The 15,386-nt window shown below is 42.8% G+C and overlaps 1 long non-coding RNA gene across 1 annotated transcript; it reads right to left on the reverse strand.

Moving 5' to 3' along the window:
• LOC110394985 lies at nt 10,232-15,001 on the reverse strand. The gene is made up of 4 exons (XR_002436085.1): nt 14,024-15,001; nt 12,862-12,929; nt 12,524-12,724; nt 10,232-12,134 (listed from the first exon to the last, which is right to left on the reverse strand). It is a non-coding gene; the product is annotated as an uncharacterized LOC110394985 (long non-coding RNA).

The raw sequence follows: 15,386 nt of genomic DNA on the forward strand, positions 1-15,386 counted from the left end.
TTTTCTAGCAGAGAGATAATTGCTTTCCTCATTACCTAGAGCCAGTCATGCTTCTTCTGAAATCAAATGCTAACTCCTTACCAGAGACTCTGACCAAGCCCTCATTTGCAGTATGTAGAGCTGGGAGACTCTACCATATTCCTCATTCTAAGGTAGTCAAGAGCAAGACTGGCCAGCAGTAATAGCCTTTTTGTATCCAGAAGCTCTCCTGAAGGAATTGTCCCCCCAGTTGTATTATATCTATAAACTTTGCCCAGGAAACTGGTGAACAAGTGATAAAAAAAATAAAAAAATCTCACTTAGCCATTCCCTGCTTTCATTTTTTTTTAAATTTACAGTGGACTTGATAGAGAGAAATTAACCCCCATCATTTTCTGTTGTGCTTCCAAATTGTTAACAGTAAACATCATTACATGGAAAGTCTCAGCAAACAGTCTCGGAGAAGCCCACAAAAAGTATGATTTGCTTGGAAGAAGGTTACACAACCCATGAAATCACTTCAATATACTGGAAAGAAAAACAATCTCTCCTATTTAAAATGAATTTATCAGAACTTTAAGAATGCCAAAACCAAACCAAATGATTAGCACTGCAGAGTGTTTGTTTAGCTTTGGTATTTCTCCTGCAGAGCAGCTGTGCATTATTATGGACCACGAATAGCTTCAGCCACCAGTGACTGACAGCAGCATACTGAAGACGGGCTGTATGCTATTGCAACGTCTGTCACCTCCTGATTGAGACACTGTAGGTGTCCGGGGCTGTCCTTGCTCACTCTGATAGGTTTCTGAAATATTCCAAGGTAGAACTGTTACCCAGAAAAAAAGATTGCTTGTCTTCCCACAGGAACACAATAATAAAAGTTAGCTATTAATTCATGGTACCTCCTACAGTTTAAGCAAAACACTTTTGTTCTAGCTGTTGTGAGAAATGTCAAGTCAATGAAAATATCATAACAACAATTGTCAGCCAGAGATGAAATGGAAACATTATGGGGGAAGAAACAGTTATACAGAAGTATTCAAAAACCAAAAAGACTTTTAAAACATGTGCCTGAGAGGGCAACGTCCTTTTACTGTAACTGTGAGGAAAGGTCTTACTAATAAAATTAGGTGCATACCACTTTTTGAAAAATTTGGTTCTGTAGCCATTTACTGCATGGTTTTAAAAAAAAGGAAAAAAGGGAAGGGAAGGGAAGGGAAGGGAAGGGAAGGGAAGGGAAGGGAAGGGAAGGGAAGAGAAATAAAGTTTTTCCCATCCAAAACATACAGGCTAGGCTCCAATCTAAATCACATTAGAAATAGCTGTAAAGATGAAGGACATCTCCTGCTCCTGGGATTACCCAGCTGTTTGACTCTTGTTCTGTATAGTGCAGGCAACCAGCTTGCTTTCCTTTCCACAGCCTAAAAATGGCATCTGAACATCCTTGAGACAGCTGGTAATTGTCAGTGGAGGTGTGCATGAACATACAACTTTCCTCCCAGCTCACAGGCCACTGATAAGGGGTGGGCTGAGCTAGCTTTCAACATTGCTGAATCTTTCACTACTGTCTCCATTACATATGAACTGTAAAGCTGGCACATGATGGATACTAATATGGACAAACACCACTAAACTCCAAGAGCATCTGTAGTTTAAGTACTATCTTTTGGGAAATATATTTGTGGTTGTATACTATATTAAATGAGAAAATTTGGGTGAACCATGAATATATTGCTGTAAGAAAGCACCACTGTTTTATGGCTGAGAGCCTCCTTCCACTAGGCTGGAAATGTTCCCATGCTCTAGTTTCATAGTTCTACTCTGGACCCTCACCATTTCAGGATTAGCTGTCTCTCTGCTCTTTGCATTCCAAGCCTGCATTGCAAGAGAAATGAGGATTTGCCCCACAGACATTTTTAGGTAATCCAGGAGCAACTAAAAAGCAAGATAAACATTTAGTCCAGGACAAGGCAGAGATAAAATAGAGAAGATTAGAAAATCCAGAACTAGGAACAAAAAGGAAAGAACTAAAGATAATACATATTCAACATTATTACAGCAGAACACTACCCCCCAAAATGACTAAATTTCCCTGCACAAGCATGCAGCACAGAAAGCCCCAACTTGCATCTCCACACAGGCACTGCCAGTGGAATTAGAGGCCAGCGAGATGCCTAATGCTCCGTGCTAGGGAGTCAATCTGTCATCTTCTGCAGAGGGGTCATAGGCTGCTCTGCACTGGCAGCCTCCCTGCTGTCTGGTGGCCCCAAGGCTCAGCTGCCAGTCAGCCCCCATAGGCAAGGAGAGCAGGACAGCTTGCCTTCTCCAGTGGCGAGGAGAGGCAAAAAGGCCTCTCCCCATCTGTTGCAAGGAGCAGCTCCAGTGCTGCTTCTCTTCCTGATGTGGAAACCAGCTCACTGCAAACTTTAGTTTCCACTTCTAATAGCAGCAGCATCCCCCATACATGGGCTATTAGGGCCCACAAACTCATCGCAGGGAGACAGTTAGCAACTCTCCTTCACCTGCCAGCACCTTGTCAAGTCCATGAGAACTGACTCACTCCGTGTGGCAGAGCTGCAGCAGCTGCCCGGGTTCTAGACTAGCTCCTGGGAGAGGTCTGTGCTCCTGTGCAGCACCAGCAGAGGTAGCTTGACCATGAGATGGAGCTGATGTTGAGCACTGGCATTCTTTGCAAGCCATCAGAGTAGTGAGAATATTTCCCTTTTTTTCTTGAGCTATGTGAAATCATGAATTGAGGGTCCCGAGTGAAAATGCTATTGACCTCCAACAGTATATTTAAGCAGACAGTGGTCTCTTACCACTTACTTATTACTGCTATTTTTCTCAGGGTGTTTCCCCTCAGAGGTGCACACTGCTGTTGTGCTCTTGCCTCCTCAGCTGCCTTTTCTGTTGCTGTCTCTACATCTAATTGTGGCTATGAAATGGAAGTAGCAACAGCAACAATGAAACCTTAAGAATGGATGTATTGCTATGTCTGAGCCTTCAATTACAAAAGAAACTTGCAAGGAGAGTTGACTCAGCACACTACTGCAGCAATTCATTTTCATTTTTCTTTAATCCAACTCAGCCTATAAAAAATGAAAGGGGGAAATGAAATGGCAACAGTGACTGTCTTGGCAGACTTTGGCTCTTCTAAGGCTGGCAGAGCTACAGAGTTATACCTAATCCTGTTACAGTCTAAAAATTAATATTGTAGTCCATTCTCCTTCTGTGCATTATAGCACAGAATGAGCACATTGTTATCTTCTTTCTGTGGGAAATACTGTACTGAACTTGAAAACTGCACAAGCAAAGGAGCACACAGGTGGTACAAGCACTCTGTGGGATTGCAGTCTGAAATGCCCAAGTAGCTGAGCAGGTGAAACGCTCTCTTGACAGAGCTCCACGACAGGAGCAGAACTTTGTCAGTGGGACATCAGCTGCCATTGCCACAGCCAAGATCAGGCAGGAACTCAGCACTGCTGCCTGTGTTTGCCAACGGTTGCTACCTCTTTTTTCATTCATCTCCATATGAAGGCCAACTCCATCCTGTTCTGACAGCACAGCTGTGTTGGTCAGAGGTGCGATGAGATGTGTTCTCTGACAGCGTAAGCTGCAACCACACTCTGGCACGTTATTTTTCTCCAGTTATCATTAACACTTACAGTGAATAAACCTCTTAATGCAGATTGCAGCAAACCCCCATTTGTCTTCTGTTCTTTTAGGCAAAGAAACACAATATGTGTCTGCGCTGCAGTCACAACAAAGACTGCGAGTTCTGCCCACAGCCCAAGCCGGTTTTAAACCAGCAGCAGCGTGGAGGCAGAGCCACCCCGCAGACAGCCAGGCAGATGAGCTCCCGCTGAGCTCCCTGCTGCCACCGCTCCCGGAGAGCAGGAGAAAGCGGCCCGGGCACCGTGACGGCAGCAGTGATGCCCAGTGGGTACACACGAGTGTCACGAGCCTCGTGGTAGAAATCACAGATGTCTTCAGCTGGAGACACTCTGGCGATTTTCTTGCCAGAGATGAGATCTCAGAGTCCTTTCGAATCACGCAGTTTTATCAGTTTTTTCAGCCTCTGGTTCATAAAAAGGAAAAATAAATCTTTAGCCAGGAAAAAACACCAAGCGAGACCTCCCTCCATGAAAAAACATATGAAGGCAAACGTCTTCACTCTCAAAAGAATAAAAAAAAAGACAAGCATCTCTGGAGACATGTGTGAGGGTTGGACACACGAGGTGCTGCTGGTCATGCGTTCGTTTGTTCAGTACTTCTTACAAGACTTCCTCTGCTGGTCTCTACAGTGAACACCTGTGGAAGCCTTGTCATGCTCTGTGCTTGCAATACATATGCTTTTCCATACACTAGAAATCTGAAGAAATGAGTGTCTCTGAGAGTCTGAAAACAGCCACATCAACAATTTAGACTGCAGAATTTTCATGTTTACTTCAGTGACAGAGCATTTTAAACCAACACATGCTGAGTGAACATCAGGCTCTTATCCCACAACTCCTCATTGTGGTATGACTCCACTACGAAGGTCAGAGAAAAAGGGACACGAGGTATCTGAGCTTATGAGATGAAGAAATCGCAGACACATTCGGGCAGAAGGCTTTCTGTGCATCTCGTGGCAGAATGTCAGAGCAGAAGTGTCAGTGGGAGGCACTGCACAGGGACTGACAAGAAGGAAAAAGGAAAGAGCCTCCGCAGGGAGACAGGCAGCCATACACTGATTTTCACTCAGTGGGTCGCTATATAACAAAACTGGAAGGGCTGTAACAGCCTTTGTAAATAAGCACATTACCAGAAAAAATTAGGGGCAAAAATTATCAACACACACACTGGGATTTACTGCAAACTGAATTCATACCTTCCAGTACAGACATTGATCTGAACTTCCTTGACTGGAACCCCAGGGTTAACTTTCAGTGTGTGTTTCAACTTTGCCTTCAGAGGGGAAAAGTGAAAAAGAGGGATGCTGAGGCTATAGTAGTATCACCAGCATGCACAAATAACCTCCCGCCAGTTAAAAACAACAACGTGATGGTGGGGATTTATTCTCATTATTGTATTTACTACCGCATTATGTGAATTATCCCTTTTAAGCTTTTTTTGGAATGACTCAGAGAAAGACAGGGTTCCTTGTGACAGTAAACAGGGCACTGTGATTTCAGCCTTTCCTCTCCTTCCTCTCTTCCCTCTGCTCCCTCACCCCCACCCTGTTTACAGTTTCAACTGTATTTAGTGATCATCAGCAAATGTGTAAACGATGTAGTCGGGATGGTTAACATTCTGTTTAGCCAAGATCTTCAACCTTGAGCTTGCGAATGTTGCTGTGAGCACTGGTGGCTAAAGACAGAGGTTTTCAATTAGAGCCGAGCAAGTGCTTGATGTGCGCATCTGTTCTGCAGAAAGGCTAAACATCTTTAAAATTTTAACACAAGAGCACTGGCACTGCAAAAGGAAAATCAAATGTCATTGAAAAGCGAATGGTTAAGAAGGTTGCTGAGGATCTTATTTGCATTTTTTGGATGGCTAATTAGGTCACAAGGGTTAATATGTTAAAGAATGGTCTGTCTATTGTTATGTTGGCTGTCAGAGCCTATCTCGATCAAGCATAACTACAGATTACAGGGCAGCTGTCTTTGATCAAAATCTGACTCCTTGTTTAGTCTCAGTTCATAACGAAAAGCCTAATAGTTAATAATTTAAAATATTTTGTAGCCTAAGTGCCGTAGCCAGTACAAGTCCTACTTGGGAAAATAAAACCTTTCCTGTGGAAAAAACATCGAACTTACTACAAATCTAAACTGTCGGTCTGATGCTTTCTACTAGAATAAGATACGGTGGTGCTGGCACCACTTTTTCCTCCAAAACAAACAAAAACTGCTCTATTACAACCCTGCTTTGGGAACTTCCACAATCTGAGCAACATTTGCTGCAGACTCGTGTCCTTTCCATATCTTTCTCTGGAATAAAAACAATGAGCACATTCCCCCATTACAGTGAACAATTACTCAGCAGTCTAGGTTATTTTAACGGACACATCACTTTAAACTAAGCTTTCGCAGCTGTTCTGCCCTCTAATTACAAATGCAAGAGGAACGTAATTCACAATTGCATCATAAAAAAGGAAGCTGTAAGTGATTTAAATGCATGTGTATGTTCTCTATTAAACACAACATGCAATCTGCTATGTTTTTCCCATGTACTGGGAACAAATCAGATGGAAAACCTGATGTACCAACAAGAGATTCCTCTTCCTGTCTCTATCTATTCCCCTAGCAGAAGAAAGATTGCACTATGTGAATGAATCTGTTGAAGAAGTAAACTGGTGGAAGAATCAAGGATATTCTCTCGCTGCTTTCTTATACAGTAGAGTACTGAATAAAGCTGAGCAAGTCATGGTTCTAAATTTATTGATGTCTTCTGTCTGTAGTCTGTCCCTAAGCAACATTTTTTTTTTTTGTAGTTCTTTTCAAAGAGGAAACAAAGCTGCACAGTTTTCCCCCTCTTTTTGGTCAATACCACATTTTTAAAAATGTGCAGATACTGAAGGAATTTGGCTACCATTTTATTCCCACCAGGATATGGTTCATAAGCAGTTTTGAACAGCCATCTGATATGTTGCTTTGAGCAGGTTCAACTAGTTGTCACTGAAATACAAGTTATTTATTTCATGCCTCCTTACCCAGACCACGGTGGCTCTCAGAATAAGGATGCTTATAAATAATTGTATTTCTAAGTTTTATTTTTCCTCTTAATATTCATTTGAAATTCACTGTTCCTATAAATATACTTGATAAGAAACTCATATATGAAATCTATGTATGAATATGTAAATAACCAGTAAGATCATTTTGATGTTTACTCATTTTTCCCCATAACACTATGTGCAGTACAACAAAGGTACAGGCTCAGCCTATCAGCTATAGTGCTTGATTTTCTAGCTGCTATCTCCAAGCTAAGTTAATAATGTTTGACGTGATGCCCTCACACAGTTCTACAGCCCCTCTCACGCTTCTGAAGAGTGGAGCACAGGACTTCACAATCTTGATACTGTTATCTAGCACTGAGCCTTACACAATGGCTACTGTAGGGGCTAGGATTATGGCATCTATCTGGTTTGGTTTGGTTTTGCTTTGTTTTTCTTTGTTTTACCAGCTATATGCACTGTCAATCATAGCGGAGAAGAAGACATTAGCATTTCTCCCAGTGTGTCTAAAAGTTTTTACTTTTCTTTAGCTATGTCTTATATACGCCATCTCCTCACTTATATTTCTACTCTCATTTAGTTTGCCCCATAGATTTATGGAAGGGATGGTGCAACAGATAATAGAGCTTTCAATCTAAATCCCTAGATCCTTGACATGACAATTTCTCCAAAGTATTTGGAAGAAGACCTTCACCCGTCAGTGATCTGCAGCAGTTTTATTATCTGCATATTTCAGTGCCTTTTCTGGTCACCTAAGCAGACCAGAAGAAATGCAGTCTTCTCAATTATTCCCGTCCAATTCTTCTGACATATACCACAGTTTCCAGAACTGCTTTTTTTGTTTTGTTCTGTTTTGTTTTTTACCCTTTCCCACTGAAGTAATGGTGACTGGCCACAGTTATAAGCAATATGGGCCACAGTCTGGTTTTATAGTCCTCTGAGAACCTTAGTAATACCTGTTGTAAGGACCAGGCCCCCAGCTCTTTCCTTTTCCCTTTCAGGGATATATTATTTTCATGACTGTTAGATACCTACTACTTTAAGTTTTTCATCATATCTCAGGAGGATTTTGCGTTGTCTGAAGATACATGAAGCTCCCTACCAGCGCTCCATCCCCCACACAACCTCACCAGCTCAGGAGTGGCAGTCCCATGTTCCTGTCACTACTCCACTTTAGGAATAGATCTAGTTAGCAAATCTTGATTGAGGCTTGAAGCCTAATGAGGTAAAGCTTTGGGGAAAAGCCTGGATATGGAGATTTCACTGTTTAGACACTAAAGCAGAATCTGCGCAGCAATTTGGCAAGACCTGGGTGAAAAGTGCACTCAGTGGTACATGTTCCTTGGACTTGATGTCATTGTCCAACAGAGATGCATCCTGCACAACCTGTAAAGTACTAAAGTACTAAAATGAAATTAATGGGATTTTTTTTGGTCAGTACTAAAATTCCGTTTAGAGAGAAGAATGAATATTCAGCTTCATACACAAAAGACCACAGCAGAGGCAAGGACTTTTCAGAGAGAAACCAGTCAATCAACTTGTCACAGCTATGACCCAGAAAATGTCAGCCTTAGTCCAACAAGCTGAAAGCAACTCCCTTGAAGAACAGTAAGTCCACCACAGTAACATTTGGAGGCAAAATAAGGTCTCTCTCTTTGATTGCACAGCACACTCAGAAAGTAAAAGCTCATGACTCAGCTGGTGTGTTCCTCTGCAAATGTTGTTCTAGGGCCAGGTTTTCCCCAAGAAGTGAAACAGGAGGGGCCACATCTGAGCCAGGCTTATCAGTAGCAGGAAAATAATATTTATGCCCAAGAAGAGAAAGAAAAGGTACTGCATGATAGCACACAAAAACAAAACGATCACGCGGGACAGAACACATTTGGCAGCAGCTTCTGAGCTCTTCCCTAGGATGTTCCAAATCTTGAGCAAGCGTAAGTGATATCAGTACGGATTTCAAGGGGTACACACAAAAGCAGGATAACATTCATTGCTTTTCCTTTCCTTGCCCTTTTCCCCATCTTTTGCTATTGAAATATGGCAAAAAGGCAAGTTGTATTAGGATGCAGTGCAGCTGAAGGCCACTTGCCTTCATCCACACTTGCTCCCTCGTCCCATCCCTCTGCTGTCCCTGGCTGCAGCTGGCACAGCAAATGGCTGCTTTCTCACTGCAGCAGTTGGCTTCTATTGTTGTGGGACTTCAATAGGCCTCCTTTGCTGCATTTTTATCCCGCTAACAGCAAGTGCCCCAGCAAGCTGCCATGCTGTTTGTTTCCATAGGTCCCTGGGGACCATCAGAAAGATGACGTTTTCTCAAGAAGTGGCAGGTGCTCGCTCTTTGACAAGGTGAATTTAAGTCTAGCATGGTAGACGTATGGGGAAGAAAACAACTCTTCCCTGGAGTATGCCTTCAGCATGAAACACGTGCATTTTCACTTGATAGTTTTGTGCCCTCCTTCCCAGTAGTGGTAAGAGGAGATATGACATCAAGAGCAGACAATTTAGGGAGCCTGGCCTGGAACCCAGTGGGCCTCTTTCCCTGCAGCAGCAGATGACTACTGAGGCTCCAACCTGTTGTTACTTAGGTACAGCTCTCTGACCTTAATGACAATTCTTCCTCCTCCTCCCTGCCTCACATCAGGAAAACCCCCTTTTAAACAGACCCTCAGGCTGATGGCAGGGTGGTGAAGTAGAAGCGAGGTCTGGCTTGCAGCAGGAACCCCACAGATCCTAAACGAGACATGAGGGAGCACTGTTTGGGGCAGAACAGCAGAGAAGCCAGTGCTGCTGGCCTTTCTGGTGGGGAGCTCACTGAGGACTGATGAAATTGTCTCATTTGATGTTTTTTCTCCCCTTTAACATCCTACTTCTTCTGGAGCATGGTAAGTCTGCCAGGAAGTAGGCCGACCTAGAGAGAGGAACAAATACATTTTTGGTGATGAGAAAGGAGCAAGAAATGGGAGGGCTTCTCACTGGTAAGAAATATCCTTCTCAGAACTGCATAAAATTTGGCAGCCTTGAGAAATCTCTCTGGATCTCCTCGCCCCATCATATGTCATGGCTAAATGATAAAACACACTGTTCTCTCACTAAATAGCAGTGGAAAAATCCAGAAAGTAGGACACAGCGTTCTCCTGAGTTATACACCTCTTAGCCAGAGGCAAGGTGGGCTGCGGGAGGACCTGTGCCATGGCATCTTTAAAAATGGTTATGGTCCTCACCTCCTTTGAGAGCTGTGAGCAAAACCGGTTGCAAAGCGGTGAAGACAACTGATAAATCCACACTGTGGAAAGAGCATGTCTGTCATGCAGAGAAAACCCAGCTCCCAAAAACTGAAGCATTCCATGCTGAAGGGAAGATAGAAAGAAAGCGACAGGAAGAGCTGAGGTTGAGTGGCCTTTCAGTAACTTTCTAATAATTTCGTATCGTGATCTTTCAGAAGGCCATAAATGCTGACCATTTAAGCAGCTGAACTGAAGATATATGTATCTTTTTAAATTAAAATCAAAAAAGAAAATTCCAAAAAAAAAAAAAAAAAGGATAAAACAACTTCTTCATACTTAGATATTTGATTCTGGGGATAAATTCATGCGTTATCAAATTACTCGTGTAGGTTCACAGTTCACACATACTATGTGCCAATACACACATTTTTTAATTTTTCCACTCTCCCCAGTGCTGATGTCACCTCACATGACAGAGGGGAGCTCATGAGGGCAGCTGCAGCCTTTTCAGAGTGAGTACTTTCACAGTAGCCACCTGAGCACCTCACATTCTCTGTGCTAGAGCTGCCTGCAAATCCTTAATCAGAGGAGGTCCTACATTCAATTTGCCTCACTTGACCTGTAAAAATAACATTTTTTCCCTTTTCCTTTTCTGGCAAGAAACAGAAGGTGATCAGAGCTGTATATTACCATCTCTTTTTATCCCTCAGCTAAGTCCTTTAGGTGTTATCCACGTATCCTACCCTCCACTAACATATACTACTCATTTTGGGAACATATAAACGTTCTGTTTGTGTATTTGTATCTTTATGTAGTGAACTATGGCAGTAGCATTTCTTCTGCTTTTCCATATTACTGTACAGTGCTTCACAGTATGCCCTTTTTTAACACCACTCTGATATTTCAACTATTTGGTCAGACAGTAGATATTTTGGGAATTCAGTGCCTGCAATTTTGATAATTTTTATGCTCTCCTAACAGGATCTTTAAACTTTTGTTAGTCATTGGTTATTCTCACACCATATATACAATGCTTACTGGCATAGCTATGATGAATCTTGTGCAATTGGGAAATTAAGACAGTTTGTGTCTCGCTAAAGGATTTACCAAGAAGCAGTTGCAAAGCAAAGCACAAAAAGTGCACCACATCCTTTCTGTTTTCTCCTCCAAGGGCTTGGCCAGTCCAAAACACTTGACCATAGGATTATCACATGAATGTATAGCATTAGATAGCCGATGCAATATTGAAAGTCATTTGAGATAAGGAAAAACATAACAGCCAGGTTTTGCAAACATGGCAGGTTCCCAAGGGAGAGCTGTGGCTGCCGATGCCACAACAGTTCATCAACTGGATAAGCATATACTTCTGTCTCTGCTAACAAGTCATAGAACAGAATCAAGGTTGACATGTTTAACTACTTTTAATCTCTTTTCTAATAGGATTAAATCCATTATTCATAGAAATTTGCATATTTTGCCATATGATGCAAAGGTGGAATTCTGCACTATTCAGTTATGGTGGATGTTATACAGAAGGGACCGTGGACTATCCAGCTCCACTTATTTCTAGCCATGGATCTTTTTCCAAGTTTTAGGGTTTTTTTGTTATGGAGGAAGTTTCGTCCAACTGTTCTTTCACTTACTCTGACTACATGTACTTGCGTTACAGTAGAACTTGCTTAGGGAAAATTCAGTGGGCAGCAGGCAGAATATGATCAAAATATTGTGAAAAGTGGGAGTCAGAAAAGAGTCTTTTTTTTAGTAATTTTTTTTCATGTTTTGAAATATATCTGTTTTCCTAGATTTGAGACAAAGAAGATCACATTTCACAGGCGTTTCAAAATTCACAGCAGACTTGGAAAATCCTGAAAAAGACTTTCTGCAATTGGGACATTTTGATACCCACCCACTCTATTCCCCTTCAAAATCAAAATGCTAGACTGTAGTTCATCAAGCGCCATGATGCTTCTGAACCAGCTTGCTTCCAGCATATACCTACCACTGACAGCTACCAGAGATCTGCACTGAAATGGGAGAGTTAACTCAAAAAAATTATCACATCATATGATGGAAAATATAGAGATCTTGGTAAATCATGACAGAGAACTAAATCAAATGCAGCCCAAATCGACCAGCACAGTAAAATTCACTCCTATGAAGAATTTGCACTGAAGAAACCCAGAAGTCTTCTTCGCCCTCTGAAGGTGAATTCTGTCCTGAATTTAAAATAATTGTAACAAATTAGTCATATATTTTTTTCAAGTGAAAAGCAAACAGTTGTAGTTATAATAATAATAATAATAATAACGGGAGAAAAAAAAAAGGAAAAGACAACAGCCAAGGTCATTTCGTCTGAAAAATAGAAAAATCAAAAAAGAAAAACCAAAAAGCGGAGTCTGCTGGCTTACCGGGTAGCTCTTAGTGGTAAGCTTCAACACTCAGAGCAAGAGAGAGCAATGGAAAGAGGAAAAAGAGAGGAGGGGAAAGCTGTTCATGAGAGCCATGAAACGCCCGCAGACTTCCCAGGCACCCAAGGCAGCGGGAAGGCACGCGCTCCTTCCGCACGACCCGGGCGCAGACTCCGCTCCATGCCGTGGATACTCACTAAAATCCCTGGATCGCAGTGACCTCTAGGGGTAAGCTGTTCATCTGCAGGATTCCCTCGTTCTGGATGAAAAGCATTATTTCTTCAACACAAAAGGAGTCTCGTGGAGGATTTTATTGAGGATCCACCAGAAATCTTCTTTGAGGAGATCTCTGGTGCGTCCAGATACTTGAAATCGGGTATGTCTTTCCAAACAGGAACCTGGCACAAAAGGGTTGTTCCTCAATAAGCTGAGCGAGAAGATGACCTCAGAGGGAAGGGAAAAAAACACCAAAAAAAAAAAAAAGAATTAGTCAAACCCTGTCTGCGTTGAAAGCAGTGGTAAAACTCAAACTCACCTTAGTGCATGAGGGACGCAGCAGGTCACTGCATTCTATTGCTACCCAAAGGAAGTCCTGCCTCAGCCCTGTAAGAAAAACAAAATGGCAATCCAAATTTCATAGCCTTGGCACCTAAAAGCCCATTGCTCATGAGTGTTGTTCAAGCAAGAGCCTGTTTCCTGCCTAAAATATTGAGAATCTGATGCTGATTTGCCCTGAGAGTCCTTTCTCTCCCCACAGCAGCCTGTAAGTCTTTAAGGCTGAATACCATGTGTGGTGGTGGGTTATGTTTTAGCACAGTCTCCTCTGCAAGAGATATTAACAGCTCAGTCCCTGATATTTGTAAAAGTTGCATAATTAATTTGTAGCAGGCATTAAGAAAACTCCCGGGAACTGGAAAGGATTAAATTACTGATTTTCCTATTGTTCAACCAAGCTACACCTCAATCCTCAGTGAAAGGACAAGGAACTGGGAATAGGAGGTTGCAGCTTCTAAGTGAGACTTACTGCAGCCATCACTAAGGCCCAAGCTCCAACTTTCTGGTTACTTGAAGGCTTCTCCCCAGGGTGATCTGGTCTGTACTGGTATTTCAGCAGGGAACATTCTCAGGGAGAGGGTTTATACACAGGGAAACAACTTTCTGGACTTGGCAGTGGATACTTGAGCACACATGGAGCGTGGCTGCCCACCTTTAAACCCCAGCAGGACCAGCTCTGAGGCGTCTCACCCACTGGGCTGCCCACAGTGCATGCCTGAAGACAGGACTCACTGAGCCTTATGAGGTTTGGGTGTCAGATGCCTGGATGCAAGGTGTGAGAAGGGAGGAGGATGGTTGGCACAGTGGACAAATAGTGGTGCCCTGTCCATGTTCACCTCCTCCAGCATGAGCAATCCTTCTACATTCAGTGGTATTGAGGTGACTGCAGGTATTTCCCTTGTGTAATTTTACTGCTATTAAAGCTTCAAATTATACAAAACACCCTTGAAAAAAAAAAAAAAAGAAAAAGAAAATAATCATGAACAAAACAGCAGTTAGAAGAAGGATATGATTGGATTTATTGGACACAAGACTGCAGACAGGGGAAATACTGCTTGGTATAAAAAGCATGGCCCAGTGCTTCTTTAAGCAAGGGAGAATCAGAGCAAAACAGCCTTGCAAATCAATCATCCATTACAAACCAGAACATATTGGCATCTCAGTCGGCAGTCACTCAGGATGGGGGCGAAGTCTCCTGATGCCAGCATCGCTCCAGGCTTTCTGAGACATCTGGTCATTTCACTGAAAGGTGAAGACTCCGAACAGAAGTGAATATACATGAAAATTAATTTAAAAGAGGGGGGAAATCCTCTCGCTAGCGCTGTTGGGATGATTTCAGGAAGAAAGGGAGTCGGTGCACTGCAGCACGTTGAGTGAGCAACAAGCAAATGGGAGGGATTGTGCCTGAGCCGGCTGCACTGAGCAAAACCCACATCCGGAACAACTCCTTGGTGTTTCCTTGGTCTTCTTGGAAACTGGGCGACAAACAAAACGAACAGAAGTTAGCCAAAATAACACGAGAGGTCGCTCTAGAATAGGATTACCCGCACTGACAGCTCCCGCCAACCCTGAGCGTTGCCAAAACCCGAGCAGACCCGGTGGTGCAAGGGCGGGACAGCAGGAGGCCAGCCAGGTGTTATGTGCTTCTTTGGTTGTTTTGTCTCTGTGTCGTTTTTGCCAAACGCACACGGTGTTTACATATCCACGTGCAAAACTGCCTGCACCATTTCTCTTCTCCCACTGATACTCAGAAAAATCAGACGGACACAAACTCGAGCTGATAGCAATGTGCCTGAGTGGAAATGAATCCTGTGAAGGAAGGGAAGGGAGGCATCTCCAGCAGCTACGCCCATTTGCTGCGAGAAATACTACTGCCTGCTGCAAGCAGTGCAGCTTCACTTCACTCAGAGCAGTTGTCAAATGTGGGGGTGACCGTATAACCAAAAAAATGAAAAGCAATCAATGGAAAATAACCAAATCTATAGACAACAAGGGCCACTGTTGCCCCCTAAGTGTCTTCATGCTGTCTTCAGTAATTTTAAATCCATCTTTGCAGACAAAATCTCTGCAGCCGTGTTTATGTTTCTTCCACCTGATTCTCATGCACACGGGCAATTGAGTTGCCGTTGTCTGATCCACAGAGCTGCGCTGCTGTTCAGCACTGGCTCTCGGCTTTTTCCCCAAATCAATGACTCTTCCTGCAGTATACAACTCTGTTTCACTGAAAGAAAGCTTGCCGTTTTGTTAATAAAATTTGCATTTTCAAAGGAAGAAACCCAAACCTCTCTTCTAATTGTCTGCACTCATATAAACTAATGATGCTAGGTTGGTAATGAATATGACAAATTCCTGTGGTAATTTGCACTTCACGCTGGCTCTGTGTGGGCTTGCAATAACATTTGCTACACTAAAAACATGAGGTGAAATCTTGGCCTCATTTGAATCAACGATTTTTTTTCTCTTTCAGCCTCCGCAGGGCTGTGCTGCGATGGTGCCTGCTGAATT

Source organism: Numida meleagris, chromosome 2, assembly GCF_002078875.1.
Source record: "Numida meleagris isolate 19003 breed g44 Domestic line chromosome 2, NumMel1.0, whole genome shotgun sequence".
NCBI lineage: Eukaryota > Metazoa > Chordata > Aves > Galliformes > Numididae > Numida > Numida meleagris.